Here is a 20,853-nt window from a genome sequence, read left to right as displayed (position 1 = left end):
ACGAAGAGTGATTTATCTATTCTCATCCTTGCACTCATATATGCAACTCCCATACTCACTAACCTGCAAGCCACTCCGTTCTCCTTACTGGACCAGTGCTATAACAAAATAGCAGCCTTAGCTACCAATCATCACTATAGGATGTACCACTGCATTGTCTTAAAGCAACTTCAGTTACCAGATTTAAAACATTACTTAACTTGCTCTCATTTTATTACTAGCCATAAGCTCATACCTGGACCTGACAAAAGCTGAAGTCTAAATAATATCTTGTAACACTACAGCACCATTAGATCACTATGTGCTGCTGACAAAATGCTACTAACTGTAACCAGATCAAACAACACTGCTGGATTCTCTCTATAGTATGGAATTCCTTGCCTCCTTCTCTCAGACTATTAGAAAACAATAAGTCTTTCAAAGTGCAGGTAAAGGAGTGCCTAAAGAACAATTGTTTATGCTCATGCACCCTTCTGGGATAAGCTAACTACTGTTGTTTCCACTTTCACTTTTTCTACATTTGTCTACTTATATACTGGTGATCAAAATCCCCTCAAAACAAACTCTGCCCTGTAATATTGGTTCAAGTGATGCAAACAAAATCAAATACATCTTATTCTGAAAGACACAACTTTTTCACATTAAGTTTAGTAATATTAGTTGAAAGCATTGTAGTGACTCAACTATATGCTTGACTTACATTGTCAACTGTTTTTGTTTTGTGTTTCTAGTCTTGATGCATTTTAATTTTAACTAATATTATTGACTTCAGCTGTACTATTGCATATGGTAATGAAATGTTTATTTATCATTACTCTAGTTTTATTTTATGTGAAGCTTTTCTCCCTGGGCCTCGGATGAAAAGATACATATTTTGGTATATAAATAATAAGTAAACAGATTGTAAGAGATAGTGGTGCACTACAACATTCTGGTTTTCCATTGTTGTGCTATTTTATACATAGATATATATATATATATATATATATATATATATATATATATATATATATATATATATATATATATACATATATATATATATATATATATATATATATATATATATATATATATATATATATATATATATATATATATATATATATATATATGATATATACCCATATATACATACATATATATATATATATATATGTGTGTGTGTGTGTTCAGATAGTGTTGGAAGCAGCAGTCACCAGGTGCGAGGTACAGGAGCTCTTGCCTCTGCTCAGTTATTTCTTTTCTGTCTTTGCAAACTTGTAGAGCTCCATTGGAGGGAATGAATTAAGAAGTGAACCTGTAGTTTTTGTGTTTTGTGTTAGCTATTACTTCAACTAGGTTCCCTATTATATTATTGAAGATGCAAAATCTCAAATGCGCCTTCATCGAACTGAAAACAGCGAAAATTGAAAACAGCGAAAGGCATATGAGCGATTTCTTTCCCTGGGAAAGAAATCGCTTGTCCGCCTCCATTATTTTGCTGTTTTCCCCACTGTAGTGTGATCTCAGAGTTGATATATTTAATTGGGGGCACGTTTGTTTTGTTTGTAGTTTCTTTTTTTTTTTATTGGGCCAAGCGATTTCTTTCACAAGGAAAGAAATCGCTTATATGCCCTTTCGCTCTTTTCAATATTCATTGTTTTCAGTTTGATGAAGACGCATTCAAGATTTTTCATTTCCGATGATATAATAGGGACCCTTCAACTAGCACCCTTTCCCCTCTCAAACCCCTGCACTTAAATTATTAAAGTTTTTCTCAAACGTTATTTAATTCTGTTTGACTTGACAGAATTAGATTTTTAGTGAAAAATGTCTCACCTGAATATAAAATGAATAAACAAATATGTCTGTCTTGGTCAAAACACAGCTTTTATCATTGTTTTGCAAACTCCTTGCCTCTATCTTACAGCTAGAATTACATTTTATACTGCACTGGTTCTACATGCATATGATGGGACACAGTTTTGAAATTAGAAGTCTGGCTCTAGATTCCTTTGAAGCATAAGGAACTGCAATTATGTTTTGTGCTACTGAAATATATTATTGTATCATTGCTCTGTTTGGCTATATAATAAAATATTGCTGAATAAAGTACTTACTGTGCCTTCCCTGGTAAAAAAAGCACTTGCATCTAATAAAACATCTAATCAACAGAAGTCAAAGAATAATGAGAAAATAAAACACTAAATATTTAAGTTATGCACATGTGCAACTGAGATCTTATACTAAGACAATGGAGGAGCCAAGGCCTATTAAATGTGAATCAATGAAATTCAGTTCTTAAAAGTACATTAAAATACAATCCAGAAAAACAAACTGGTGAATATACATTACAGAGTCCACAGTTTAATATATCTAGAGTGAAATTGTTAGATGAAATTTTAGTTCACATGGTATAAATAGCAGATTTTTAAATTCCCCTGCTCCTTACACTGAAATAACAAAAATGTACTACTGCATGTCTATCTTATGCATTTAACACACAGATGTCTCAACTGACTTTGTGCACAAAACAGAATCTGTCAAGGTTTTCAATGGATTAGATTAGATGAAATAAGAAATGACATATACGAAATACTGGATAACTAGTAATTATGTAAATTAAGAGAGTTAATTCTTCCTTTCTGTTTGTCATGTATGAGTTTGATATCTCCAACACCACAAGCATAATTACCTAGGTAGTATTTTTAGGTTTCAGAGTAAACCTGTCTTCAAATGAGACTAACTTGACAAATTGACATGCTTATTACACTGCTTCTATATAATTTGTACCATAAAAAGCTTATCTAAAAGAAGTTCAAATGTCATAAAATAGCTTTATTCAGTAGAAATTATGATCACACTAAAAATAAAATGACACTAACGAGAAGAGAATAAATATGATTATCTTCCAGTAAAATGAACTAAATAAGGATACGACTATACAGTAATACTTAAGGAATGATTATAGCTTTTCTAAGTACAATCCAAAATAGCTTTAAATGTGTTTTATAAAGACATTTAATACATTCAGCTAAGATAAGCATTTACATTTCTCCATCTGTTCTCACTTGGTGGTGTTTTTCCTTTGTGGAAACAGGTATGTGTGAAAATGGTAATGATATAATATAGGTGCCCTTTGATTGTCTTTGGGTGACCCATTGATGGATGAAGATTGAATGCTCAAGCTTCATTTGCCCAAGGTTTAACATATTGAGAAGCAGAGTTCCTCCATAAAAAATCACTGTCAGTATATATGTACATCTCTCTCTCTCTCTCTCTCTCTCTCTATATATATATATATATATGGGTCTACCTTGGTTTATCACTTGCCTGAATCTCTGTTAGCCAAGACAACTTCACAGAACATTTAAACATCCAAAACCACAAATCACCTGGTTTACATTTTCTGCTCCCTGGGGTCTAAGCTATAGATAAGGTAACTAAAGTTTTGTTTACATCTATGCACTCTACAATTAGTGCCTTATAACTGTCATTATATTCTCGAAATTTTCATGCCATTGTTGGTGCCATTGCTTTCTGAAAAAGAAATATCAGCCATTCACCACCACCACTTTCTCTCTTAAAAAGAAATGGGTAATTGCCTTATCTCTAAATTAAACTGCATCTTTTTTTCTACAGATTCGGCTTTTCTTTTTAGAAAAAAAAATATTGTCCTCATAGATTTTCCAAGCTGCATAGATGTTTTTGTCCTATCCCTTGTGTGGTTCCTTCCCACAGGATTATACATACTCTCCTATATAGGACTTCTAGTGTAGGCATGTACTAGTTTTATTGTTTTTATAAATAACTGTCCATCAATAGATGGGTGGCATATTTAGAGTTGCACAAGTTTTCTGGAAAAGGCTGTGCCATATACCTTGCCAGAAGACTACTAACTGTCTTTGTATTAGCTATGGCTATTCCTACTGTATCATATTATCCTTTAGCTCTCCTTACTCCTTCCAACAAAACATTTTAACTTCTAAATGGTCTGTTATGATGACACAAGTCCCATCCACTATTTCCCCAGAAAAGGTATATTCATACTTTTTTTTCCTAGAGTCATAACTTGGCACTTTCTTTCTAAATCAAATTTCAGTTATTTTCTTCAAAACACTTTCCTATCTTTTTACTCCATCTTGTGTATCAGCTATTTGGGAACTGTTTGAAAACAGTCCACGGGACTACAATGTCACCAGGACAATACTGTTGAAGGACTGTCACTTGAGTGTGTTCTTATGTAATTGTTAATGTAACCCATAATAAACAAAAAGAAGCACCAAGAATCCGTATCCACCAGAAAGTGATGTTTAATAGGTTCCACAGCAATCCCAATGAAATGGAAACTCTGAAACACAACCGGTTAATTTTCGTCACACAACTTCCTCAGGGGAAAAAAAATTTCCTCCTAATCCTCAAATTTATGTTAGTTGATCAACCATGTTTATTGTTCATATGTACTTATGGTATTTACTCTCCATAAGTATTTATTGCTCTGTGTCACTGTTAGACAGAGGCACAGTATACTAACCTCGAAAAAGGGCATAGCAAAATAAATTTAAAATGGGTGGTGAAAGCCAAACACATTCTGGCTAGGCTTATAAATGCCCTAGGGCAGATAGCCTAGTATGAACCTATGAACCTATGAACCTTTGTTGAAAATAGTTCAGAAAGGGCTACTTCAGTGACCTGATCGACAAATAAATAAATAAATTAAATACTGGAAATGATGGCTAAAAGAGATAGACAATTTGCATATATGATGGAGTGTTAGAAAATAGGCTGCTAGAATGGTAGGCATATAGGTAGATATGTAGACTAACTAGGGGCAATTGCATTTCTGTAGCTTTAATTACTGAGGAGATATACTTTTAGATGGTATAAACTATGTATTTAACTTTTAGCTGACTTTGCTTTTTGAACATTCTTTGTAGCTGGTTAACAATGTTTTTTTTTTAATTTTTCTTGCATGTATTTGCCTAAATAAATCCCCTGAAATACTACCTTGTTATGTTTCCACCCTTTTACATTTTAGTATTTCTTAGCACACCCTCCAGTCATTAAGACCCTTTAAGTATAAAGCATTACAACTGTTTAGCTTTATTTTCTATTCAGAACAACTATATATCTAGTCAAGCTTATATCCAATCTAAAATGCTTAGATGCATATTATACTTTGCCAGTACTGTCTATACATTTCTTTATGTATAAAGTATGCATAAAGTATGTATAAAGTATCAATCATAACATTCTGCATGCAAGTCAGGAGTGACTATTATTTGTACATGATCATTTTTATACATTTTTCTTTTTGTTCTGCTAACATTCAATTTATATTAACAGCCAGCACCTTCCAACTAGTCATGTGACCAATGAATAATTAACTAATATAAAATATTTAAAATTGTACATATTAAAATTTAACATTATGAAAAACAAAGCAAGCCTGGTAAAAAATTGAAATAAATTGAATGTTAGCGGAACTGTTATTTTGTTGTAGCATTGAAAACGAGTTGTCCTAACTCAAAAGCTCTGTTGTTTTTATTCATTTGTTTCTGCTTCTAATAAAGACATTGTGACAAGGATTCAGAAAGAACCTCACCACTGACAGTATGAGCAATGATGGAAAATGCAGTTCAGAGACATGTTAACCAGAAGTAGGAAAGACCTCCTTGTTAGCTAATTTACATGACTGTGAATCACCCTTAACTACCACAAGTGCAAATCATTCCTGTCTTAGTTAACATAGGCAGCCATGCATCAAATTGGCACAGGTACCCTCTTTAACTCTCCCACACATGTGCACAAATTCAAACACACACATGCACACACACAGACACACACACACACACACACACACACACACACACACACACACACACACAGATACACATGCGCACACACACTGACAAACCTCTTTTCCTGTTTATACCCTGTCATTATAAATCACAGCTCCTTGCAGTCAATCAATAATGGCAGACATTAAAGTTTCATTCTTCTTATTTATAGTAAAGTACATTGCAATGCTAAACCTTTTGGTCTATTAACTTTATACATGTTTAAAAATTGTCCATAATGTCATCTAGTGTTCCTCTCAGCTTTGTTCCAATGCCTCCACCCTCATGGACACACTCCCAACATCTTTCAGCTTTCTGTTATTTTATGACTGCTCCAGCTGTTGTCTCTTATATGTGCCATATTCCTTGTAACTCACAGAGCATTGCAATCATTGAATAATAATAGACTATAGAGTTTCATACTTTTTATTATGTAAAAAATCCCTAGCGTATTAGCTACTCAGTTAGTACAGATGGTTAAGCTCCTGCTTGACAAGTTGCTTTCAATGTAAGGGATGCTGGGTTCAAATTTCTCCTCATTTTATTTTAATTTCTTTTTTTTTATTTTCAAAGAATGCTCTTAGTGTCTAGTAGTGACTCAGAGTGCTAAGAATCAGCTGCGTGTACAGGGGCAGAATCCTTTAAAATGCTTTTAAAGCATAACATGAGTTATCTCTGGGATCCAGTAACTTCCCACTCCTCCAAAAATAAATCTTTCTTGCTGCATTTTTTTTCTTTTTATGTGCATTTAAGGCATAATATAAAAATATATCCCTAGTGTCTTGTGCCCCCCCCCCCCTCCTATACATGTAATTCATGCTACAAAACATTTTCTGTTTTCTTTTTATGTGCTTTTAAGGCATGGTGTAAAGAGATATCTTTAGTGTCAAGTGTTCTCCCTTGTCCCAACACTGGAGGATTTGCTTATTAGTCATAAGGGAGTGTAGAGGTGTAAAAATAAAAAGGAACATGTTGAACCATTATCACCAGTTAAGACATAATTTAATAGCAAGATTTAATGCTTCATTCCAAATAACTTAATCAAAATCTTTCATAATATCTCTACCATCTCAAAAAAGCATCATATGATCCCTGTCACCTATCTACTCTGTTAATTACTTTAGATGAACATTCATTTCCTAACACATGTCCAATCTCAAGACAATGAAAAGCCTTAAAAATTAAAAAAAAAATGTTATATTTTCAAACCTATCATTAAACATTTGCTGCTATTATAATAAAAGGTATAAATAATAAAAATATGTTGATATGTTTAAAAAACTAAATGATGTGACTCACAGTGTTATATAAAAATACCATCTCATAATAAAATTGGCTAAATGACCAAAAAATATAAAAAATTGTTATAACTTATTGATCTGCATATAGTAACTTGGCAAATCAAAGTTTCAAAGCACTTGTAATAGAGACATACTTAGTCCAGGTCATTTATTGCTTTTAGTCTTAGTTGCCATACTAATTCACAATATTTAAATGTATTTTCCCATGCCAATCCTTTTAAGTCCATGTCTACTTTTTTAAGAACAAAAATAAAAATCTTTTAAACTGTTTATAGGCCAATGTATATTTATATAATTAATTGTTAATATTTCTTTGTTTAATATCATAACAATTTTCATAGAGATGATGTTTTACTGTTGTTCTTTTTTAGCAATATAAAAACTTTTACTTATGAGACAAGTTGCAAGGTAAACAAGCCCCCCTGGCCCTGCGCCTCACAGTTATAGTATCCTTGACAGGATTATCCTTGCATTATCCTTTGATACCATAATACCCAAATAATTAGCTTTCATGTAGTCTATTGAAAATTTACATCTTACATTTTAAAATTTACATTTTAACTCATTCCCTGCAATGGAGCTCAGGAAGTCTGCACTGTAACTTCCAATGGCTGGAACTTAAGCCTTTTCACAGAATCAAATTATGCCTCACATTTCAAAGAAATGTTCATACCTCTGGAACCATAAGGATTATGAAAGAAGTATAAATGGCAAACTCTTTATCACAAACTACTTTTAAAGTGGTAATATTCTTTAGGTTCTATGTCTTAAACCAAATTTTATAAATCACAGTAAACACAGTGTAACTATTACACTGGTAATATTTGGTAAACAACTTAAACTGTCTCAGCAACCATTCAAGTGGCACACATACTGACAGCAACATTTTATTCATCTAGCTGAGAGCTTTTGTATGATGCTAATGAGTTTTGTCTGTGTTACTTGGTTATTTAAATATTTAGAAAAATGTAGAACTTATATCTATATAAATTAATATCATAAAACAACAGTTAATATCTATTTACATGAACTAGGCATAGGTCATATGTTAATGCAGTTGAGCTTGCTATTGTGTAAGCTTTAAGATGAAATATTTTAAAACCTTGTACATACCATGGTTTTGCTCCTGGATTCAGCAAGCCCTGCATGGTGTGCAAGACTAGTGAAGGAGCTCCAGCAGGCAATATGTCGGCTGTGTGATCCAGGAATAAGCTTTAGGGACATGCACGAGCGCTCCTGCACTAGTCCTGCACGGACTCAGCCAAAGTATGCAAATTACATTTGCAGGAGAAATCCATGAAAATTAGGTGAATTTGCAATCCAGGAAGCTGGAAACCAGCGTGCAGGACTAGTGTAATCTGTAGAAATGTACTCCGCCAGTAACGGAGTACATTTCTGCAAACTACAAAACAGAGCTATGACAGCTCCAAATAAAGGGTGAATATTATGTAGAAAGCATGCCAATGGCCGAGTATAAGGCCACTGGCATGGAACACAGTTGCAAAAATATAAAAAAATCAACTTTTATTTTTTTTAGCCAATCTCGGCTGTTTAAGCGTAGGGCAGTGGCGCTCAAATAGGATTGGGCGAAAAATAATAAATAAATAAGCATTCTAACCAAATTCAATATTTTGCCATTATACTCAATGGCAGGCAGAAGACAACATGGCTAGTGAATAGTGGTTGCTAAGGGGGGAGGCTCAGTGTGGGACCTGTAGCTATGCATCAGCAGGCAATCTTATGCAAATGAGGGGAATGATACTGAATCCCAGATTTCCCCTGCATGCTAGTCAGCACCCAGCAGTGTAAGAGCAGGAATAGGTTTGTGCAAGCCTAGGAGTCAGCTGACATCATGGGGGGGGGGTGTCAGGCATACTGTAAGTGGATTGGAGCCCTGTGGCTCGGGTTTGCCCTTAGCTTAGCAGAGCTAAGCAAGGGGGGCATGTCTGAGGCTGCCTAGCACTCTTTACATTGCCTAAGTGGGTATGCGCACTGCACACCAGGTTTTAAAGGGAAAAAAAATTAAACCAATAAATAGCAGCTCTGTGCACATTTGAGCACTGTGTTTGCGTGGTGAACCCCCGGGCTTAAACAGGAAGGCAATGGGAAGGGAAAACAGCAGTAGGAAGGTAATCTAGGACAACTAGCAAAGTTGTCAGGTGAAATGTATCATAATCAGCCAATTACACAGGTAGCACCCCAGGCCAGGACATTACCATAAACTATGCAAACACCTTTCCCTCTGTTTTTTCCCACATACTCTACACCACCAGTGTATACAAGCGGGGAACTTTTAACAAACAAAAACAACAGAATGATAGGGGGTGTAGCAGCTATCAGACATCAACATGTGGAAGAGGCTGAGGGTGGTGAGGATGAGAATGCTGTCAACCAACCCACAGTGAGGAGACGGAGAAGGGTGTACAGACCCAGGGTAATCTACCAGAGGCTACATGAGCTGGAGATAGTGAAGCACTATAGGGTGGACAGGGACCTCCTACAGTAAATTGTTGAGCTGTGCCAGCCACGCCTAACACACAGAACTAACAGTGGGTAACCCATTCCAGTGGATACCAAGGTATGTGTAGGCCTAGGAATACTAGCCACAGGTACCTCCCAAAGCCAACTGGGGATATGATGGGGATCGCACAGGCATCAGTATCCAGAGTATTCCACCAGTTCCTGGATGCCATGTCAGCACTTGCTGGTGAGCACATATATTTCCTCAGCACCCATGAGGGGTTGGCCAGCAATATGCATCTCTTCCACCAAATAGCAGAATACCATGAGGTGGTGGGTGCTATAGACTGCACGCACATATGCGTCAAAGCAACATTGATGAGTGGGGTAGGGTCTACATCAACCGCAAGGGCTTTCCTTCCATCAACTGCCAGGTTGTGTGCGATGTCCAGGGCATTATAATGAATGTGTGTGCTGGCTGCCCTGGAAGATATCATGATTCCCACATCTGGCATCTGACGCAGCTGTACCAGAGATTTGTCAATGGGAACATCCCTTATGTTCACCTAGTGGAGAATGCTGGTTACGCACAGGAGCCATGGCTGATGACACCCATCAGAAATGCACACACACCCGAACAAGAATGCCATAATGAGGCACACACAGAGACCAGAATCATAATAGAGTGTGTGTTTGGGATGCTCAAGTCTTGGTTCAGGTGCCTGGACACATCTGGTGGAGCTATCAGTACTCACCAGCTACATGTACCCAAATTGTTATCGTATGTGCCATGCTACACAATATGATCCTGCAGAAACAGCTGCAGCAGGAACAGCACAGGGCAGGGCCACACAGCCCCCCACCAATGCCAAGGCCTGCACAGATGCAGAGTGACTCAGAGGAGGAACAACCTGAGCCTGCCCCAGTAGGCAGATGGAGTCATGCCCAGTATGCCCTGGCCTTGGCAAAGAGGTGATGCATGGCACATACACTGACACAGTAGGGACCCATGGAATGACACCTCTCTCTGACTTACACATACAGTAAAAGGGATGCCAAACATGGCACTACATGTGCTCGATGTATAGGGAGTGTACTATGTGCATCCAACATAGGCAGCACCCAGCACCATCCTCAATACTGGCACACCTACAAGGTAAGTCACTCTCCTTACCAATTGCTGATTGGAGTAGTATGTGTTGTTACTTGTATCTATGGTATGGATGTGAGCATGCAAGAGAATTGGGTGGCTGAATGGGATGCCGGCAGATAGTATACACCTATAGTGGCAGCATGAGATCTGTAACAAATGCTGGTGTCACCATAGTAACCATTACTACACATGGTGACAAAACCCACTTCAAAACATGTGCTGGGCCACATGTGTGTCCATATGACACACACATGCCAGTCAGGGAGGTTCACATATCCAGCAACAGTCTCAGCCAGCAGGACAGGTGTAGGCAAATACAAACAAAGGCTGTGCCAAGGCCTCTGAATGATGTCTATGGGTAACTACCCCCCAGGCATACATAGACAGACTACATCAGGTCAGGCAGTGGGATGTTAGTTCTGAAGGTTAGGAAGTCAGAAACTGATATGTAGGTCAATCAAACCTAAGACCTGTAGTAGACTGCTATGCCGCTAGTCAGCATGATAGGTTAGAATACAGAATGAAATGGAGTACCTGACATACCATTATAGACATAGCAAATGTGTACAAGTGCCAGGTGTGCCCCCCATCCTATGTAGAAATGTAGAAACAGTCAGGTGTGCCCCCTCAATCCTGTGTAGAAATGTAGAAATAGTCAGGGGTGCCCCCCCCAATCCTGTGTAGAAATGTAGTAACAGTCAGGTGTGTCCCCCATCCTGTGTAGAAATGTAGTAACAATCAGGTGTGCCCCCTCCCCCAATCCTGTGTAGAAATGTAGTAACAGTCAGGTGTGCCCCCCATCCTTTGTATAGATGTAGAAACAGTCAGGTGTGCCCCCCGACCCTACTTAGATATGTAGAAACAGTCAGGTGTGCCCCCCCCCATGTCCTATGTAGACATGTAATAACAGTCAGGTATGCCCCCCCAATTATATGTAGAAATGTACTAACATGTATGTGTAGGTATAATACCAGTGGAGTACAGATGCCCAGAGGTGGCCAAGGTAGCAGGATAGATTGTAGCATGTGTACAATATGCAGGTATGTGTGCATTAGGTTGGTGTGTGTTTCATATTGTGTGAGAGTGGTCAGTATGTATGCATGTTGAGGTATGACCTGGTGGCCATTGCCCAGTACTGCTGATGTCAGGGCCAAGTCCTCACAACTGCAGTGCCAAAGACAATTCCCACTAGTATAACATATGCTAGCAGTAAGCCATTGTAAATGTATGGTGGTAATATGTGCCACCATCTGAAAGATTGACATGGCATGGCTGTTGGGCTAGACATACAAGCAGTACACAGGGGAAAGTACCTCAGACATACAGTATATAATGTGTAACTGTGAAACAGACACACCCTTGGAATTGTACATACAGGTATGCATCACATTATCTGGGCCTGTAGCAGGGTTTACTGGTGTCATCTGCCCGAACACTTGCAGATCACAAAGGTGGCAGGACTGATGTACTGGGGAATAGCTGATGTACCTGCACATGCCAACATAAATGGAATACCCCATGCATATCTGTGCATCAGATGCAAGTAGTGCCCATAGCACACATGCACCAAGCTCACCCAAACACCACCCACAGGTACCTCTCTGGTCATATCCCTGCTGTTGGGAATGGGTACAATATGACCCCCAACTATATATGGCAATGGCAAAAGAATGCAGCATGCAGTGCAGGTGTCCCATGCAGGTGTGTCCCTAGCTGTAGGTAGCACCCTGCCAGCATCCAGACCACCTGTTCAATACTGATAAAGTATTGGCATGAACACCTAGCACACCTACCCTCCCACCCCAGGGGGAATACACTGTATGGCGGTCTGGGACTGTAGGACTGACAGAATACAACGGCCTGCCACAGCTGGACTGCATCACCACCAAATGGCCTACAGGCCTCTGCCAAAGGCCTGTGTCTCACACGTACTGCCAATGCATGTTATGTCATGATCACCCAAATAACAACATAACAAACTCCACATAACCCATATGCAAGGCCATGTGGACAAATCACAGTAACATGTCCACCATGTCCCACTGCATGAACTGTGGACCAACACTAAATCACAGCTGTGATGAGGTGATAACCTTAGGGAAAGTATCAGAGAATGTATGCATAATGTATGGAAGAGGGCAGGATAATAGAGGGGGTTGGATGCATGGGCAGCATGGAATGTGCAAGGTCCAACACACAGCTGTGTGCACACACTATCCCTGGCTGCAAACACATAAATGGGTGGCTACAAACCTGCCCATACACCACAACAGGGGTAATGTCCTGACTCATGGCCCCTGCCACTGGGTTACCTGTGTGAATTTGTACAGCTGTGAGGTATTGCCACAGCAAGATAAGGCCATACTGTCATGTCGATGGATGTACAAGTATGGGATCCTCTGCCAGCACTGTACCAAGGTGCTGAACAAGATACACAGACCCAGAAGCAAGTGTCTGTAGCTCCCCTTCCAGAATGGCATAACTTGCCATGAATTATGTAGGTGTCTGCCCACAATACTGGACACAGCTGCATTCACCCTTGTTCCCCAGGACATCACTGTGAGCAAGAATGTCCACTTGACAGTACTTGAGGACATAAAACACCACAGTGTATAACAGTACACTTGTCTGAATTTCTCTGCTAACACCAATACCATGTAGCAAAAGCAGCACAGACACAATCACCTACAGTACACACTATCCCTTGCACAGTTTGTCCCCATATTGCCAAATGATCTATGGATACCCTGCAGAAACAGTTTGCGACTTGTAGGTGTACAACACAATGGTCTGCACTGGAGTACAAACTACCTGGAATGGATCCACACATTCAATACAGAAGGGCATACTGGGCATGCTCACACACTTAAACAAATGAAGCCCATGTCTGCAAACAACAGTGGACCATACATATCTGACAGTTGTAGATGTTAGTGCATACACTCCTCAGTATGCACCAGTCATGCTTTGCACACACATTGGATAGGAATACAGACATATATCCAAGGACAACCCACTATATAAGCTAAATGCAGACATACATAGAGGTGTGGAAGAGAGTGACTGTGACAAAGAGACATTCATCATGAGGCCTGTCCCACCTAGCACACAACCAAATGGCTACAACCACAGGATGTGTAAATGTCACTCACTGTAGAAAGTAGCCACTGTATCCATCAGCATTACAGACTATGTTATGCAAGTGCTAGCTGTGCAACATGACTGTACAAGGCAGTCGTCATCTAGCAGCTGTATACACGTACCTGTGGAATATATCCCTGCATTTGCCTGCATTTGGTGTGTCAACCTCTAGATGAATGGGTTATGGCCCATGCACACACACTGCCCTCACCATAGCCCTACTATGACAAGCCTGCTAATGTCATTCACTTTGAAATACACCTTTGGGAATGGAGTATCCAGGTAATATCTGTGGTGCGTCCTAAAACTGTGAAATGCTGTAGTGTGATAAACTAGTTAGGTAGGAGTTCTATTCCCAAACATGACAACTTTGTGTGTGTGTCTCTGTCAGTGTAGGGTGCAAGGGTTTTTAGGCTAGTCACACTCACTACAAGTCAGATGTCATACTCTGCAAGGCTGCTGATGTCATTCACTGTGAAATACACCTTTGGGAAAGGTGCAACCCAATAATCTCCATGGCGCATCCTATAACTGTGTACTGCTATAGTATGATAAACTAGTTAGGTAGGAGTTCTAATCCCAGACATGGCAACTGTTTATGTGTCTGTGTAGGGAGCAATGCTTTTTAGGCTAGTCACACTCACTACAGATCAAATGCCCTACTTTGGCAAGGCTGCTGATGTCATTCACTGTGAAATACATCTTTGGAAGATGTGTAGCCCAGTAATCTCTGTGGCATGTCCTATAACAGCATAATGCTGTAGTGTGATATAATACTCTGGTAGGGGTTCTAGTCCCACACATGGCAAGTGTGGATGTTTTGTGTGTGTGTGTGTGTGTGTGTGTGTGTGTGTGTGTGTGTGTGTGTGTGTGTGTGTGTGTGTGTGTGTGTGTGTGTGTGTTTCTTTGTTTGTGTAGGGAGCAATGTATGTTAGGCTAGTCACACTCACTACAATTCAAATGCCCTACTTTGTCAAGCCTGCTGATGTCATTCACTGTGAAATACACCTTTGAGGAAGAAATGCTCCAGTAATCTTTCTGGCATGTCCTATAACTGTGTAGTGCTGTAGTGTAATTAACTAGTTAGGTAGAAGTTATAATCCCAGAATGGTAGGTTTGCCTCTATGTGTGTGTCTGCATTTGTCCTTCATATCCTGTGTGGAGGTAGCTGTGGGTGCGGAACAACTGAACTCATTGGGTAGCGTGTTTTGCAAATTTCTTATATGGTGACCCTATTATATGTCACAGTGCCCACCTTACAAGGATAACAGATGTGAAATAGCCAAGAGGCTGGGGTGCCAATCCATTTACCTACATGTGACACCAAGGCCTGGCAAACAAAGTTAGCAACCCTTGTATTACCCAAAGAATGCTCTCAACCCATGTCTCATACACAAACACACTAACCTAGACAACAAACGCTATGTTGGTAGTACCCTGCATATTGCCCACATATAGTAACCATGGTGTGATTGCTGTGGACTATAAAGGGCATGGCACCCTGTCCATCAGTACAATAGGCACCTACATGCTGACAGTGCACCTTCACTATGTTCCTCACTGGACACCTGCAACACCTGTGGTGCCATCAAATGTGACCCAAAAAAGACATACCATGCCTTAAACACAGGCCCAGTATACACAGATGCCACTGACACCAAGGGAATACCTGTATCATGCTACCATGGTAGGTGCAGGGTCAACCTGCTGTCCATTACCAGGTCCCACCACATGAGGCCAGGACTGACACAGCTGATGATAACAATCTGTATACACAACATGGGCCAGACACCCCAGGTACAGTTCCACATGTCACTTTACATGCATGTGAGATGTTTGCATATCCAAGACACCATCCATGTCATGGACTAAAGAACACATACATGGCAAGCAATGCATAGCAATGACCACACACATTAGTTACCCAGGTGACTGGATGGTGAATACAGTACCCACTTGTGTGGGCCAATCTAGATACTACATCCCTGAGTCACACTGCAGACCATTGTCATGTGGCCTGATGCCAAGTTATACCCATCACCTAGCCTTGTATAGCCTTCTGGCACAGTCAACCACTACACACTTGTGGAGCAATGTACCCATGCATGTCAGTACTGGCACCCTGTGTCTGTGTTTGTGGTGTATGATGCTTTTGACCACATTCACACTCACTACAACCCCCATTAGCATGCTGAAGAATTATGTCTGATGTCAGACACCTCCACATACCCTTTGCCCATATAACCTCCAGATAACCCCTATGGTGCATGTGATACCTGCACAATACTGTATTGTGGCAAACTAATACTGTATTGTGCCAAGTGTGTCAATGTGTGTGGGTTCCTGAGAGAATGTGTGTTGATGCTGACACCTGTTCATGCGGACAGGCACTACACCTGCAATATCGCTACCATATCACTGCTGCAGATGTCACTCACCATCACATATACGTTTGCAGAGCTCCTCAACATGTAAGCTATGTGGCACATCCGATAACTGCATAGACATGTGATAGCAATATATAGTCAGTCAGGGGTTTGATACCCTGTACTGGTAGGTGTGTGACACAAATATTTTTAGGTTTTACTCTCCCACCACCTCCCTGACTTATCTTTGCCTCTGTCTGCCTCTCTCACTCCCTCTCTGGTGGATGTGGAGAATTACACCTGCTTTGCTTAGGCAGCAGCATGTGATTTGTAAGTGATGCTCATGATCAGCTGATGGCCTCTGCATGAATTGCAGCCCTCCTCTAGTTGATTGCATGTGGAACAGCTGTGGTAACATTCTCATAGCCAATTGCATGAAAACACACTCCAGTATCTAGGAACATCATGTTGGTGTTGGGCCTTTTCATTAACTGTGAACAGAACCTAGATTTGTTGTTTGGCAAACAGCATCACAGATGGATTGGGGATTTACCTCTAGCAAAATGCAGTGTAGAAACAGGCCAACACACAGGAGGGGGATGTGCCCAACATGACTACAGAATGTAAGTGTTGCTATTCTGCATTTAGAATAATGTTGGTTTAACAGGGTGTGTGTGAATATGGCTGCCCTACATGTTTTAATACCTGTCATGACAGTGCTATGTTTCTGAGGAAACCCCCATCTGTAGGGTCATGTGCAGACTGGGCAGTGTGTGGTGCTTTTTGTTTGTGCTTGTTACTCACAGAACACCTATCTATGAACTGCAGAAGCATAGTGTGAGGACTGCAGTCAGTACATTGTGACAGAAATGACAGTTACTGACTTCATATCCCTCATAGGACATATGTCACAACAAACCTTGTTATAACAGTAAATGTATGAGGTTATCACAGCAACATGTCAATATTATCCCTGTGTTTGTGCCTCCAGCCACAGCTCTGTCAACCTTTGTACATATGTCATGCAGTAAGAGGTGCATATGCTCTGTACACCATAATGTATTGACATCATATCTGATAACAAACCAGGGAGATATCAGACTGCTACACATGTCATGTGTAGTAGGGGTTATATTTGAGGACATAACCTGGGCATTCTGTTGTTGTGTGTACAGTACTGAGGTCTGTGTACTCATGGTGATTGTCGACAGTGTATGTACTGTGAATATGTACCTTGGTCTGTGTATAGACTGTGGTAGATGTCATTGTTCTTGGTCCTGTTCTATCTGATGTTTCATGCTGCTCCACTGTATGTTGCCCTATAGGCTTACATGTTTGTAGGGTCAAACACACACATGTCCCATACCACAGACAGGCATCGTGCCACACTGTGTAGTGGCCAAATATATGTAGGGTCAGTGTGTGAGTGGCACATATGAGGATGGTGTTTATCATATACTGTAATATTATGCTAGCTTCCATATGTGGCTGTGGCTGTGTTCACACTGGTTGTGGTTATGCACTTTCACACAGGTGTCTGTTACTCTGTGCTGTGACATGGCTGTAAAGCCTGCTATATATGCAGGTACATGTGTATTCCCCCATAAGAAATGTAGGCCAGTGTTGTGGCAGTCTGCCTATAGCCTGCACAGTGCTTTGTTACATGCCTAGCAGCTTGGTGTACTTACCCATTGTGATGCTATGTCCAGATACTTGCCAGAAGTACTTCTGCCAGGCCACCATAACAGTCATGTATGTCAGACAAAGCAGTGGGATGCCGTACAGATGTATGTCACTAACTAGTGGGTAGTATCTGGCCATGGCACCTCTGTACCAGTGGTTAGTATGTCTCAAGACAGACAGGGGTGTGTGAATGCATAACCTATGGGGCAAATGTATACCAGTATTTATGTGATATACCCATCTACATGGTTGTTAACATCCACATTGTCAGGCTTGGTCCACATATCTTGCACTAAGGGGTTCTGTGTATACCTCTGGACTGACCAGAGTGTGTCGGACTGTCCACATTTATTGCCCATATCTCTGCTGTAGTCCACATGATTATTACTGTGCTAGCAGTGGTACTGTACTATGATGTCTTTAGGATGACTGTCAGTGGCCAGTGGCACACATGTTAAAAGCAGATGTGACCTCCCACACACAACATGTCTGTGAAAACAACCCCTATCAGAGTAGCAATACTCTACATATATATCTGCAATACATACCTGACATCCCCTTGCACTAAAGTTGGGACTATTGGGGCTGAGGTAGGGCTCCACTCCCTGTTCAGGACAAATGGTGAACATATATGTATACATACCTATCCATATATCTGTATAGCTATATACACATATACATATCGACATACATAGATGGATATGTATATGTACATGTATATACATATAAACACTTAGATATATACTTATACACAGCAATATATGTCTACACATATACAGATAGAGATACATATGCACATATACTTATGGATACATATGCACATATACGTATGGATATCTACATATATATTGACAGTAATAGGTATATCAGAATAGATATATATGCACATATAGTTATAGATACCTACATATATATCTACAGAAATAGGCATATCTGTACACATAGGATGTGCATACATATATAGCTATATATACATATATAGCTCTCTCTCTCTCTCTATATATATATATATATATATATATATATGTACATATGAAGAGATGTATACATGGCCATATATATGTTGCATTATACAGATGTATATACAGACATATGTATGAATATACATGTGTATGTAAATGTAGACATATATCAACCTATTTATTATATGTATATATCCATATTCCTGTCATGTGTAAACCTCACAGTTGTTTAAACTCTCCCAGATGTATCTCACCGTATGTATCCACTATATGTACATTATGATAAAACAGCATATGTGATGCAACAGTCATATTAATAACAAGTACTACACAATTGTGGTAATAAAGGCAATTGTTCAATACTAATCAATATGTGTATTGACAGATATATTGGAAAAACAACAGCTGTTTTCAGAGTGGCTATGGCATAGTGATTAAGTGCTGTGACTTTACTGTACAGGGTCCTGGGTTCAAGGCCTGCAAGGGCTGTTCATTTTGTTGCTGGGCAGAACAAGGGCTGTCAGATACAGAGTGCTTAAGGCAGTTTTGAGCAGCTTTTGCGTGGGTTTGCACGACAGTAAGTCCTGCTAAGCTATGGGTAAACCTAAAGGTGCTTACAGAGTGTAGGCTTCACTTACCAGTGCGCAAATCAGCTTAGCTGTTATACTGCAGCAATGCTGATACCTGCTAAGCATGGCTTAGCTCCAGTAACCAGTTCACACCACCCAGTCTGATAACATAGCAGGGTAATGACATCTGCAATAAGTGTATGTAATACCATGTACAATACATGCGCCAATGTGCTGTCATTACAGTAGCAAGGGTGTGTGTGTCGTGTGTGGGGCACAGACATATATGAGGCCTGCACAGCACTGTTATCCATATGAATGTGTTACATATGGTAGTTGCCCAGGGTACATGCTGTCACACTGGCATGTAGTGTATCATGGTGGTACTACTGTTGACAGTGTTTACCCAGGCAAGAGTAGAGTGCTAAATGTAGTACTGACAACAGGCACACCTGCAGGCATAGCTGGACTCTGAGGCCTCCCTGTTGTATCCCTGGTATGTGAACTGTGTCACAGTATATAACCCGTAGTGGGTAATGATCTGACATGTGGAATGTAACTGTAGACTACCGTCTGTACAGCACATGATAGCGAGGGCTCCTGACATGTAGTTATGGCATACAAATTGTTATCAAACATCCATTTGTCAACACATTCATCCTACTACATAACTACTTGCCAAGCTGATGACGGTCAGTCCCTGTACAGGTGTGCAGATGGCAGGTATCCAGCTGGGATATGTACAGGCATCCTAAGCTTGATTGACACTGACATGTCTGCCCAGCTGTGTAAGAACTGGCACATATTGGAGATAATGCCCTGTACGTACCACATGTCACAGGTACCTCGGCTACACTACAACAGTCAACAGAACATTATTGGGTACAGGTCTCCATCACAGACACCATGTGCTGTAATGCATGTTGCATGCACGTCAACTTGATCACCTCAGTGGCCATGTGCAGGAGGTACCCGGTGGAATGGCTGATGCATGTCACTCTCACCCTGAGGGTCAACACAGTAGTGTGTGTTGATAGATTGCCTGCAGCCACATGGCAGGTGGCAGGATACCACTGTACACACAACCCCTACACAACCCATCTCTCCTTGGACAATAGCTAGGTACACAGCTATGACCACCTGCAGTGATGCACCCCAGTACTGACACATGTGTATGTGTGCATGACTGATTATATCAGTGTCTGTGTGTTAGCACACCTGTATGTGGTAATTCCATGAGGGCCTTCACAACCACGGCAACACCCATTGCCATAGCTACTTGTGGCTGTTGCTGTATGGGACATTACATGTACCCTGTTAAGCTCCTCTCCATACCGGCTACATGAGCCTTGCAGTACTAGCACAACAGTGTTGTACAAATGGGTTCATAGGCATG

The sequence above is a fragment of the Protopterus annectens genome, chromosome 10.part0 (genome assembly GCF_019279795.1).
Source record: "Protopterus annectens isolate FY-2018-M chromosome 10.part0, PAN1.0, whole genome shotgun sequence".
Lineage (NCBI taxonomy): Eukaryota > Metazoa > Chordata > Ceratodontiformes > Protopteridae > Protopterus > Protopterus annectens.
The sequence above is the reverse complement of the archived record's forward strand: the minus strand, read 5'-3'. Positions refer to the sequence as shown.